Genomic DNA, 14,516 nt, shown 5'->3' on the forward strand with positions numbered 1-14,516 from the left:
AAGCAGCTCTGCAATGGAGTGGTTTAGATCAAATCATATTTATGTATCAGAAATCTAGACCTAAATCTAATCAAGAATCTTAGGCAGGACTTGAAACTTTAAATTCACAGATTCTGTCTGGCGCAAAAATTTTATTCTGTAACATGGCCCTTTTAAATTTAGTATTTATCAATTTTTGGAAAATATTTCTGGATCAATTTTTTAAAAAATGTTTTGAAATTGCACATTTTTAAAGCTAAATAATCATGATTTGATCTAAACCTTTCCATACATTAATTAATTTATTAGTCTGAATGCCATTTTAATTTTCCTTTCAAATTATGGTGATTGTTTATGATGTCTTACATGTGTTACAGAAGGCATCTGACTTTTAGATAAAAAAAGAAAACATTTTTTGAGGTTTTTATTTGTACTTTTTTTTTCCCAACACTGTCTTTTAGAGATACTCCAGATGTTTCACAGACTTGGCTCTGTGCATGGCACATGTGGAACATTTTAAGAAAATCTAATCATGACAGAACATCTGCTTGTATTTTTCCAACTAATTTGTTTACAAATTTAACTTTGTTTACATGAGAAGCAATATTATTTTTGTCATTTCAAGATTTTGCAGCACCTGATGTTTTGTCATAATACTAAGAGCCTCTTATCTGTCTTTCCATCTTTAACCTGCAGAAAAAATATATACACTTATAGCAACATTTCAGCTATGTCCTACAATTGGTAATGAGTCTTTTACATTTGTGCCTTTTGAGTCATTTTTAACTTCAGATAGTTAGACCCGGGCTGGGCCGGATTTTAGCAGGGGCTTACCGGGGCTGCAGCCCGGGGCCCCGGCATTTCGGGGGCCCCGAAGGATGTTTTATATTTTTGTGAATGGATAGTGTCAGAATTTAATCAATGACTACCATGATTTTGACAGCACCGATGAAAAATGTTCCAATTTGTTCTGGCAAACGTCCATCTTGAATGCTTGCTTGTTATTGGTCCACTTTTGACGCATCTTACGCATTGGGGAGGAGGAGCGTCAAGGGAATATTATTTTACAATGGCGGACAACAGAAAATATGACAGCGGAGCGCAGAAAAGAAGGAAGAGAAAAGAAAAAGAGCATCGCGCCAAAGAGGCGACAAACAAAATGCCTAAATTGACAGGCTTTTTTAAACCTGTTAGCGGAGATGAAGCAGAAACATCATTATCCCCCGCTCCTCAAACCCTTAGCTATGCTAACACCGGCACTAAGATCCCGCCAGAACCTTTAACCGTGACTGAGTCGGTGGCTGGACTGGCGTCTGTGGAGTCAGAGTTGGTGGAAGCGGGATCTTCTTCCGCAGATGGAAAGACGACTGTGGATCCGTACAGTACCGATCCGGCGCATTGGGGGGAAATTGACGAGTCCGTGCGAGCTTACTGGGCTGAGCGAGGACCGGAGAGCTGTCAAAATATGAATGTTGGCTTTCAAGCATCAGAACGGGTGTACAAGCAACAAAAGCGTCACTTCTCCAAATCTCACTTTAAGCATAGATGTTAAATGGTGAGTACGCCGAAGACCGTGGCTGCTCTACTTTCCATCCACGAGCTGCATTTTGTTTTGCATGCCGCATTTTCAGCAATGCTAATACTCAGTCAAACTTTGAAACTGGTTTCAGTGACTGGAAGCACGCAACTGAACGCAAATGCCTAAACTTTAAAAAATCCTTCAGAGGGCAGCACTTTGGACTTACCTGGGTCAGGATATTTTCTGAAAACTACAGTATGCCTGATCTCTTTTTTCCAGAAGATATTGTTTATATCCATGTTCTGTCTGACTGGCAGAGAAGCACTTTTTTGACATTTATTTCCTCCACTATTTACCAAGAACTTTAAAACCAATGAAAAAGTTTGAGTTTTGATATATTCCACTTGTACTTATATGGACTTGTAAATGCTGGGGATATTTGTATAAATATTGTTTTACTCGCTTTGCTTTGTAAAAGTATATTTGAGCATTGCACTTTCTTGCACTCAATCTGTTTTATAGTTTGTTGAAGTCCAGGCAACAATAACTATTCAGTGATTTTATTTTGTGATGCAAGCATCATATTCTAGTTTCAACCCCAACATGTGGTTTAGTCTTTCTAGAAAAGAGTTCAGAGTTGTTTGTAGTTTGTGACAACTGGCTTATTAAAGTTGTAAGTTGTCAAAACTTACTGTTCGGTCATTTTCTGTTCATCCTCTAAAACAAAACAAACACATACAAATATATATATATATATATATATATATATATATATATATATATATATATATATATATATATAGACTCTAGCCCAGGGGCCCCCATCCTGACTCTAGCCCAGGGGCCCCCATCCTCCTAAATCCGGCCCTGGACCCGGGGTTACTGTTTTGAGTGTTCCTGAGTGTTTTAGTAAACATTTGAAGCCTTTAATTTTCAGTTTAAAAGTTTTGTGTCATTGATTCAGTAAAAAACAAAACCCCAAAAAAAAGACATGAAAAAAATTATATTTTTGCTTTATCTTCAAATTCAAAATTCTGCACTCTTGAAATGTGCATTAATCATTAATCAATACTGTAATCCACCTACTTTTCATTCACAGCTTCAGTAAGCACTGCTACCGTTACAGTAGTATACCCATCCTCACTCTGAAGGCCATTTGATTGAGACGGAGAGAGAAAAAGAGTGAGAGGAGGCAAGTAAACATGGGTAAAATGGATTCCCTGTGTCTATATTTCATGTTGAAAATTGGCTCATAAATCCAGTGGCTTGATCTATGGAACTCGTCGTTGGCTGAAAAAACCTCCGTAAATGTGTAATTTCTCCCTTGACAGAACACAGCCGAAAGGCTATCTTTCTTTCGCCTCCTCCTCCTCCCTTCTCTCAGCCCTTCTTCTCTGTCTTTCATTCTCTCTCTCTCGCTCTCTACAGGTCGGCTGTTGGATTAATCCCTTCCCTCCTCCTCTTCTCTCCTTTCATGCTCCTCTGATATCTTTTTCATCACTGCCCATCCATTTATTAAAACTGGGGCTTCCTTGCTACACCTCTTAGTATCAAAACTCATCCCAAGTTACAAGGCTGATATAAGATGGAGATATAAAATGAGAAGGTTGTAAAAAAAAAAAATACTAGTGTAAATAGAAAATCAGCAGGTAGAGAAGTATAGTCAGCCAAGTCTGAATGATAAAGACCCCCATTGCCCCAATCTAGCTCGCTCTGCCATGAACTCCATCCAGGCTCTGATGTGAAAAGCATGAGGCAGAACACCACAGGAGAGTGTCTCATAATGTGGCTGGGATGGGATCTCTTTATCAAGGCCAGGCCGAGGCTTTAATCACGGCCTAAGAGGTGTGCCGGCTTTTTATCATAATTGAACTGTAGCCAGGCTAATCGCTGGCATTTGTCACTGTCGACCGGCTGCTCGACTACACCGGCGGCCCAAACTGCTGGTGGGGAGATGTGATGGAGTCTTGGTTCTTGAAGTGTGGTACCAAGAGGGCTGCTCTTAGTAGCCCTCAGGATTGTGTTTTTGCAAAATTGTGATTCCCACGTATTTCCAGCTACATTTTTTTCTTCTATTTCTATCAACTTTTTGCTGTTGATGCTTCATGTTCCATTCGAACATGGTTCACTGATGTTGCTGGGTTTACCTGCTTAAGCTTTATGATATGATGCTTCGGTTTCTGTGTCATTTACAGTACCCAAAGTGTAAACTACTTTCTGGTGTAGCTGCAGTCCATTTAGCCTCCTGTCAAAAAAACTCCTGGAGCTTGTCAGACCACGCTGTGGCAGTAGACCAGATCCAGCCCATGACATTGAACATTTTAAATAATAATGGTAATACTTCCTTCTTTTATTATTTTTGCTTGGCCAAAACTCCGTCTCCTTACTCGCAGTAGCTTTAAATACTAGAAATCAATCAAATTTGTCTCAGGGATATTCTCAGTGAAGTTGGATCAATGTTTGCAGTTGCTTTTTTGGGTGAATTTTTGTTCCTCAATTTGAAAAGCCCTGATGAAGAACAAAGGAGAACTCCCTGTGCAATGTTGAGGGTACAATAGTGACCAATGGTGAGAACAAGTCCTGATAGTTACAGTAAGAAAAATTTAATACAACACCTACGGTTCATAAATGCCACTTATAAGGAATGGAGAGATTTGTACTTTTCATTATAGCATTGTAGGTATAGCTTAAATGTGAGAGACAGAATCTAAAAAGAAAGTCCATAATATCATATTGTGTGTATAAAAACTAATAATTCTGGCTCTCACAAATCATTAAAAAACCCTTTTATCCTTGACTCATTACCTGTATTAATTGCGTCTATTTGAACTTGTTACATGAACAAAGAAGACTTAATCAATCAAACTCTAACCTCTCCATCATGAGCAAGACCAAGAGCTGCTGATGGAGACCAGTTGGAGATTTGCACAAGACTGCTGGGCTGCAGGTGGGGAGATGTGATGGATGCTACAGAAGGCAGCTGTAGCATCAATAAATTAATCCACATTCCTGTAACTGAGAAATTTGTTCAGTATTATGTACTATTAAGCCTAATATCACTAATTTGTCTTAGACTACAAAGAATGTACATCTATTGCATGTGCTTTATTAAAGTCTATTTTAAAAATGTGTTCTTAATTTGGCATCTGCTTGACAGCAAAAAACACAATTCACATTTTTTTACACTTGTAAGTAAGTTGCTACAGTAAGGGCCTGAATTAGATTCTTCAACCAAACAAGAAATGAAAATGTATTGCTGCATATCTTGTTCTCTGTTTTTATGACCTAACACAGCAAAACGGACAAAGCTCAAGAACTTTTGTACCACTGAAATAAAAGGTCTGTCAGTATTTCAGCAACTTTGTATTCATGACAGTGGCATAAAAAGTTAGAGCACCACTGAAATAGAGCACCGCCGACATACATCACAGGTATCTCTGGATATGATGAGATTGCTACTGATTTCTCTCTTTGGTAATGTCATCAATTTCCTGCGCAGTGAAGAGACAGCATCTGTGCATTAGCATTTGCTCCAACATTTGTGCCATAAAAATGTCCAAACCAGACTCTCGCCCCCATGCCCTTCTCTCATCTTCACATCTCTTCGACTTTCACCTTCTCCTGTATTTGGGTCACCTTGAGGGAGCAAACTTTTAATCATCATTCCACATCAAATTCACCTGTGCCCTCTGGGACGCTGAGCTGCAACAATGAGGAGGGGAGTTGGAGGAAATAAAGTACCCACAGGGTACATCCAGTGTCATTTTCACTGGATGTTTTTTCGCTGGTGGGTGGGAGAAGCCTACGACAACACAAACTCAATCACTAGTCCTAAACAGTGCTTACAGCTAGGAATTAACCCCACTGTCCACTCTCCACATTCAAGCCCCAGGGAGGAAGAGAAGAGTGGAGTAGAGTGGAGCAACCAGGTGAACTAAATCTGGACTTTCCTTTTTCCAGGGTTGTTGCTCTTTGGAACATCTACAGGGAGACGCTGTTGCCTTTCAAGACGTCCTACCTGCAAACGGCTGACAGATGAGAGAGTGACAGATGTCCAATTTTATAATGAGGAGGAACTGAATTTTCCAGTTGGAAGTTTTGATCCATTGTTGTTCTGATCAAATATTTACACCGACGTGGACATCTTGATGAACTTTCTTTATCCCTGCTCTGTACGTCTGGTGTTTTAAAAAGAAGAGACTAATAATACACCATGGGTAAAATTTGAAATTATCCACATTTCTGCCATTTTATTTGATCACGTTTCATTCACGCTTGCTTCAGTTTTAAAATCAAAATGGCATGCGGTTTAACTTTTGGGATCAACAACATGAAAATTGGTAATCTTCCAGGATTGTTACTGATTTTGGGCACAGCAGTTTGTGTGAAGAAAAAGCAAAAACAGAGGAAAAGTGTAAGGACATAATTATTTTTCCATTGCACAGAATTTTAGCTACCATGCTATTTTTCCGCTTTTCTTTAAGAAGGGTATGCCCTCACCTGTTCTATTTATGACTTAACAGCACTTGTTAGGTTGGATATATCTTCCACATATTTTATCATTCATTGTGGTCCACAGAATTGATAGCAGAAGGCCAGGCAGTGTCAGGAAACGGTGGTTCATTCAGCAACCCGTAGTTGCAAGTCCACTTTACACCAAGACCAGGGTGGAGAGTCTAGCCCCCCTCTCCTGTTGGTGCTCAGAAACAAATCAGTTTGATTTGATTTGTCAGTGAGAGACAGAGAATCTCTGAACAATGTTTGACAAGGGTGTCTTTGCCAAACCAATGCAATGAATGTCTTTTTCTCTCTTTAACTGCACAAGTTCAGTTCCAACAGAAGAGGCAGGCAGGGATGGGGGGAGAGAAAAATCCAATTTACCATGTGGATCCACAGCTGTCACTGCGAGGGAATTAAACATTAACCATAACTCACAGTGGGTGTTGAGCAGGTCAGCAAAAGGCATGGAGGGAAACATCACTCTGGGGTGCAATAAGAAAGGATTTTAACCTATGACTCCTGCAATAATGCTGCTAGTAAAAATCCTCCTCAGCAACAGCAGCTATTTACTGTGCTGGTTAACAATCACCCGACAGTTTGAAAACTTCACATTTCTCTGTTTTACAAACCAGGAAGAAATGCATAAACTGTCAGCATAAACACAATGTTTTCCCAGCCGCTGAGTCCTGAAGAAGTTCCTGTGATACTCCATGAAGGGGGGGGGAGGGAAGAGCAGGGTTTGGTGAGATGCTGTAGCAGCAAGCCGTCCCGGTGTCATCACCCACACAGGCTGACTACTTGCCTGGCTGGCCCGCCACCACCAGAGCCTCAATTACCTGACTGACGTTTCATTAGCGCCTGCAGCTGATCCCATGGCTGAGAGGCAGCGGGGCGCAGAGGAGCATGGAGGAGGCTTCAACGCATTACATTCCCCTGCGCTGTCAGTGTCACAGCGCCGAGTGCAGCCACACAACCCACTCATTACTTTGCCGTCATTTAGTTCATGCTCTTATTAAGTTGGACTGTGTATACTAAAATAGAGCTGCATGGCTGAGTTTTATCTGGTGACACCAGCTTGGAGATGACATTCACAAACCTGCCCCGGATCGTTGGAGGAGCCGGGGGGAGGAAGAAAGGGAGGCTGTCGGTGCATGCATGAGACAAATCAATCTGGTGCAGCGTGTTGATCAGAAGTTTATTTGCTATCATGTACGTGTTTGGGACCAAATATGTGTGGTTGCACTCCCTGAACTGATACCTGGGTTGGTGCACGGCCTCTTCATCCTCGAGGGTTAGCAGAGGCCATGTCAGAGATGATCCAAGGCAAAGCTGAAGGGGGGCTTAGCGAGACCCCGGGCCTGAGCCTCTTCCGCACAGCCCACGCTTGGCTGGCCTCTCCTTCCCATTTGTCATCCTGGGCCAGTAAAACCACCGGAGAGATTAGGGCAGAGCAGAGGGACTGGAGGAGTAGCAGGGAATAAGAGGATCAGTTAAGCTATAAACACAGACAAGTTTGTGTCTCTCACCCACTAGGGCACAGTGACAGTTTGTAATGGCTGTCAAAAGTTCGCTGGGTGCAGTACATCTTTCTTTAAAGAATGCTGTACTGTCTGATTGTACCAAACAGCAAGGACAAGAGTTACAACAGCTTCATGCCCCCCCACACCCCCCTTCCCACATTTTGATCAGATGTTGTATGAAAAGTGGGCAGAGCACGTTAACCGTATCGACCCATGTTGACCCAAGCTAATGAACCATGGCCCAGCGAGGCCGAGAAAATACAAAGGTTTGCTATAATTACAAATCTGTGGCACAGACCATTAGTCAAATCCGGATAGTTCCTTCATTTCCATATTTTTGAATATTGTACTTAATTATGCAAAGGGGACAGTGAGGTAGATGAGAAGTTTTAAGAAAGCCTCATAAAGTCCTTATTAAGAGCAGAGGGGATTAATGACAGTTAATATGAGGGCAATCAAACATTTAATGCAAAGGCCCTCCTGCAGGCAAACACTATTTAAATGAGTCAATTAGACATTCATTATCTTGGAGCCTATAAGTGGGGTGAGATCTGCATAAATGCTGGTGCAGAGCATTGCTGCCTCCCAAAAAAATGGAACAAATGAAATATTAAAAAAGTTAACAAGTGTGACACAGAAAATGCACAAATATTGATAGCTAGAGGGCTGGTTACATGTTGCCATCAAATCAGAGGAGAATGCATGATTTCCATCGGAGATTGTCTCATAAATCATAATTATTGAGTTAGTGTGATCTCTCCTCCCAATTAGCCATGTAACATTGTTTGAGAAGAAAGGCAGAGAGGAACAAGAGAAGTCCTCCTGATGTCCAAATGTAAAATCCCAACAAACCTTCCTCATGCATTCGCCCAAGTTTGCCAAATCACTCCGGTTTTGATGAACCTCACTATAATATGCTGATATATAGCAAAAACATACACATTCTGCAGAGGATGACTTGAATAATGTACCAAACTATGTAGATATATCACTGTCAGGACTTCCCTCCTCCTCATCCAATCCCTCTTTCTTTCCTTCTCTCTCTCAATGTCTGCCTCCACTCTTGTCAGTTGCCCTAGCACACAATTACTGTTCGTGATTGCTATCAGGCGGGACGGTCGGGGAGGCTCCCAAATTAGGGCCTAAATAGGATTTCCTACACGGCGAAGGGCACAGGCCTGGACATGGTAATGAAAGCCTATACATCACAATCAGGCCGACAATCCTATTCATACTGCAACACATTACTCTCACTCCTCATAATTATAGAGGGGTGACAGACGGGCCTGTGAGGCTCGGTGGAGGAGCAGCGAGGTGGCAGCAGGAGGGGGAAGTATAGCTGGAGTGGCGACACGGTTTTTGAATGGCTTCCTCTCCTCACTCATGTGATCTCCTGATCACTGAAAAATGCATGTGATCTCCTGCACTGACCAGATTAGGTGGGTTCAGTATCTACCATGCAGATACAGTGTACCAGGAGTGTCAAAATCATTTTCATTTTGACCCTTGTTAAGGTCACGAATGTCCTCGAAGGGCCAATTATGACAGAATGTTTAGATAAAAATACCCATTAACAAAGTGTTAAAATATTTAGAAAATAACTGTCTGTATTCGATGAGTACTTCTTAAAATTAAATAATATTGGACATGTTTTCACATTAATGTAATTTGGCTCTGTACAGATAAAAATTTGTTTGATTTGATTGATAAAATGATATTTAAAAGACATGAAAGAGTTATACTGAAAGGTACCGAGTTTGACACGTGTGCAATATGGAGTCATGAAAGAATTAGAACAACTTGTGAAAGTCTGAGTGTTTTTGTTTTAATTTATTATTTTATGTGGACAGAAGGACAATACTGAAAAATGCAACAAATTTAAAACAGGAGAAAAGAGATTTTAAAATATAATTTTCTGAATTTTATTTAAAACAATACAATTTACGATGAGCAATACTTCATGTGGTTAAAACCACATCAAGTTCAATTGATTCAAATGCTTTTACTCAGTATTTTGACAGAAATGTGGCGGTGGACTGGAAGATTGTGTTCAGATGCGATTGTAACACTCTGCCATGCTGCCTGGACAGAAGATCTGCAAAGCAGACGACAGGTAAACAAATACACTCATACTTCAAAACCATGACAATACAGGAACAAATTAAAGAAATGTCAGAGGAATAATGAATAATTCTGGCCAGTTTATGAAAAATATTCTACAACTGGAGAGAAATCAGACCAACCACATTCAGGTTCTGACAGTCCAACAGTTCACCTTGAAAGCAGAATGCAAGATGCTTAAAGAAGCAGCGACTTACTTAAGCTGTAAATCTCTCCAGGAGACCTACAACAGCCTTTTGCCAGTGTTGATATGTAAGTGCATATCTGTTCAATCAGAAAGAGACACCACATGTAACATTTTCATGGGAGGTGAACAATATGGAAGCCTTTGCTTTCTGGGAAAAACAGACTGAAGTTTTCCAGAGAATACCTCAATTTTGTTGACATCCTTCATTTGTTGAGGAAAACAAAGCAAATTTTTGTCTTTTCAGAGAATAAATCACTTTATTTAAGTAGGTGGATAAAAAAAATAAAGATTAGACACCAATGTGTGATTATTTCTCACTCTATAACAATATTTAATGGGGAAAGGTCCTAATTTTTTCACATGACAAGATCTGCACTGGAATTTAGGCATCTTTTCCCCAGTGGAACAAGTCTTCCACTGGGACAATGACTGCATCTTCCATCAGGGTGACTGACACAAACACAAGCACCCACACATGAACCAACCCTCCCCTCGGACTGAGACACGTGATGAGAAGTGTGTGTTTGTGTGTGTGTGTGAGGGGTGGGGGGCTTCTTTGCGATCAATACCCTGAGTAGGAATCAGCGATGGGAAGAATAAGACAATGGCCTATCAGATTGAGGTTGACTTCTCCTTGTATGTGTGGCAGGCCTGCAACAATAGATTGGCCCAGAAATCCGATGGCACTTGCCGACAGAGGGAAAAAAGTGGGGAGACAGATGAAAAGAGAGATTGCTAATGCTCTTCAAGCAGGCATTTTAATCTGTGACACTGGAGGGATTTGGTGAAAGCCATTATCAAACAGCGACCCTACCACCCCACCTTCCTCTCTGCCCTTTTTCTATTCTGATAAGCAACCTTATCAGAGAGCTTGGCGGAGAACACGGATGTGCCTGTGTGTGTATGCATCCACATGCGTGCATGTGTTTGTGCTGCTAAATAGGATATTCCAAATGGGATGCATAGGCTCCAAGAAAGCTCTATTTTATCGATATAAATCAATTTAAGAACTCAGTCAAATGGTAAGCATAGCGAAGTGGATTCAGATCACAATAACCTGGATCTCTGAAGAAACAAACGTGTCCCACAAAGAGACAAAATGAGCTTCGTGGTGTGCATTCTCCCCCCAAGGCCTGGGGGGAAAAGCAACCTTGATATTGTCTTCATGAGTGTCTAACCTGCAGAAGACTCCCATCTTACGACTGCATCGCAGTATGAATTTATTGATAAATGAGGTTAAGTTAAGTTTCTGCTCATCACAGATTCCATTTGTAGAGTGACTTGGAAAAGTTTTCAAAGCCTTTGAACTTCTTCACTTTTTGTCACATTTTTATTGGAATTTTGCACGACAAACCACTAAAGGCTGATGTGCAGAGTTAGTTTCTGCCACACATACATTTTTTCATGTGGACCAGATGAGACTTCTTGGAGATTTCTTTTAATAAGCCTATTTTAAATACCAAAGCCTACCTTAGTATCTACAGCATCTGTAGCAACTGCTTGATGAAAATCATGCCAATATGGACCAAAACCTCCAAGGAATGTTTTTGATACTTGGTTTAATCTGGGAAATGGAACATTAAAGCAGTTTAGAGGGCAAAAGGGATCCAAACAAATACTAAAATTGTGTACCTAATACAGTGGCCAGTAAGTGTCTATCATCTGCCTTCAAAATGGTGGGGGTGGACTTGGGTGTGCTTGAGTGAGTGTGCAGAGATTCACATATTTGCATGTGAGTAAAGCCTCTGTGTGTTTGGTGTGTATGTGTCTGCTCAACATGGTGTCCCTTCTATGATCAGGACAATCCATCAGGCTTTGCTGCTCATTAATCACCAGGGAGACACACACATACACATGCACACCATTGGGATCAGGGCAGGCAGTGATGAACAGTGAGGTTAGTTTAGTGGAGCACTAACACCTGGACCACAGAGAGCAAGTAAGTCCAACATGACGTGAAAAATCTGCAGTGACAGAATCTGCAACTCAAAAATCTAATTCAAACTTGTAATGTGTTAAAGGATTATCCTTTATATTCTAATAACAAATTGACACATTTTTACTTGTACACCATAATGAATTATTTATATGATGTATCAATATTTTTATCATGTGATTTAGCTGAAGTCTGCTTTTCATCTTAGTCTTTGTTCTCACAGTTTGAGTTTGGTGAGAGTTTTGCTGAGTCTTAACACCTACATCTAAATGTTTTACAAGAAGTGTTGGAAAGATGTGGCTAATTCTTTCTCACGCATAAGTTAATTTAACTGCTTTATTTTCATTTGGACCTGAAATTTGTTAAAATGTTCTTAGAGAGCCATTTTAAACACATGTTGTGAATTCTTAAGGTTCTAAAGTTACACGATTTTTAATTTGATGTTGGATGTACTCTGTGTGTTGGCCCCTATATGTACCTGTCCTATCCAGACTGAAGCTAATTTACTGCTGGGAAAGTGTTGCTTGAATTTAACAAACAATGGACATCAATGGACGTCTTATTAATGCCCATTTCAGGTTGGCCAATTTTTATCCTGATTTAGCCAAGAAGAAATCTGTGAACATTTGACTGTTCTGTAAAAAGTAGCCTAGACAGAGATGTTGCAGAGCCGCTTTTTAAACCTTTATGACAAAGACAGACAATTTTTTAAACCTCATTCAGACATCAAGTATCATCTTGATATGAACTATTATTCGCTTTTCAACAATATTTATGTGATTGCACTTAAGGCAAAGTCACATTTTCTGTATATTGAGAGCAAAGAAATTACTTTGCCAAGTTTTTGGAATCAATAAGACACTTACTTACAATAAAACATACACTCTTTGAACCATCACAGTCAGTTTGACAGAAGTGTCTAGCCTTGAGTACAGCTTTATCCACTGGATATCTTCAGGGAGTATGGATGAAAAACATGCCCTTTGACTCTTATACCCTCTGTTAGGATGCATGGCCTTCAATGCAGTTCCTATTTCAAACTGTAGTTGTTGCTGCAGGTCAGATTTTCCTCTATTTAACCACTGCACCAGAAGGAATCTGTAGATAAAGTGCATTCAAGTCTAACTACAAAATTTGCTCTTACAAGCCATTTTTATAGACATGTAAAATTCTGTAATAAATATTTTGTTATTTATACTTGTAATGCATATACTTGTAAAAACTAACATGCATCCAGAACCCACCACGGTTTTCTTCCTGCTTGTTTATTATAATTATTTAAGTTACAGAAGTGGTGTTTTGCACTTCCTACAGCACATATAAACCATGTGCAGTCAGTATTGTAAAAATATCTTTGATCTTTTGAAGCTTTAGTGTGGCATTTAGTTGCAAAATGAAAGATTTTGCTCTTTATTATACAAGTTCATTACAGTATATATTTATGACTAATATAAGTAAAAAAAATTACATCAGTTATAGCAGATAATGGTAAATTTTAGGAGCTAGACTAATGTTTGTCCAACCATTTTGTGGATGCTACTTTGTTACGCATCACCTGAATATATGTTGCTGCTGATCAAATTTGTCCTTTGGTGATAGCGATTCCAAAGAAATTTTTGCTCCGTTATTTTGATCTGGTTTTTATGTACTTTCAGCAGGAGACAAGCAGAATGTTCTCCCCTTTAACAGTGACATATGTGTTGTCCCTCAGGATCTGAATACACAAATGTGGCTGTTGGTGATCTTAGACTCTACAGGACTCTGTACATTTCTTGAGCCGATATTACATTGTGAGTATGTCACTGTTGGATGGTGGATAACACCTTTACAGTCTGGAAGTCTCGTCTGTGTCTCCATTTGTGGCCTCTCACTATGGATCATCAGATCAGAACGGAGCAGCCCTCCATAGAACCAGCGTACTGGCTAATACAGTATTGATCCTGGCCTCTGGACCAATTTCCACTAGTGTTTGGTTTGGGACTACAGTTTCGGTCATGCTCTGGCTGTCCCTTAGAGGCCACGGAGAAACCTCTGCTGCTCTCTTATCACTTAGACAGAAATCACACTCGCAAAAAAAAGTGTGTGGAAGGGATAGAGATGTGGAGTGAAAGGCGAGAGGATAGTGCTGCTAGCGTGCAGAGAAAGGGGGGAGAGGTCATTAGTGAGTGATGATGAGTTCTTGACTTTGAAAGAATCCACTCGAGTCTGGCTTTGTGTGAGTTTGTAGTGCATTATATAGTCTACACCGGGGATCTGCAACTCCAGCCCTCGAGGGCCACAGACCTGCAACTTTTGGATATATTTCTGCTCCAACACACTTGAATGAGGTTTGAATTACCTCCTTGGTATATTAGTAAGTTTTGGAAAAGCCTGTTCGTTAACCATTCATTTAATTCTGGGGTGTTGGAGCAGATGCATCCAAACACTGCAGGAGAGTGGCACTCAAGATCTGTAAATGCAGAGTTTATTGTTAGCACCTACGGACTGATAACTACTGATTCTGAGTCAGGAACAATTTAGAGTTGAATTGTCATCAGCAGGTAAAGATATCACACAACTATCTCGGTTGGAAAAGGGGCCACATACATTTCAACGTCTAGTTTGTTCCCTGTTCTCCATGATGTTGTTTGTTCTGTAATGTTCTCAAATAAACTTTTAAAGTGTTCCAAGAACAGCTGTGTTTATACTGAAAATGACTTGTACCCAATGTTTTGCACTATTCTGGGTGACCCATAAATGCAGTCACTGCACTAT

Source organism: Gambusia affinis, linkage group LG10, assembly GCF_019740435.1.
Source record: "Gambusia affinis linkage group LG10, SWU_Gaff_1.0, whole genome shotgun sequence".
NCBI classification, from domain to species: domain Eukaryota; kingdom Metazoa; phylum Chordata; class Actinopteri; order Cyprinodontiformes; family Poeciliidae; genus Gambusia; species Gambusia affinis.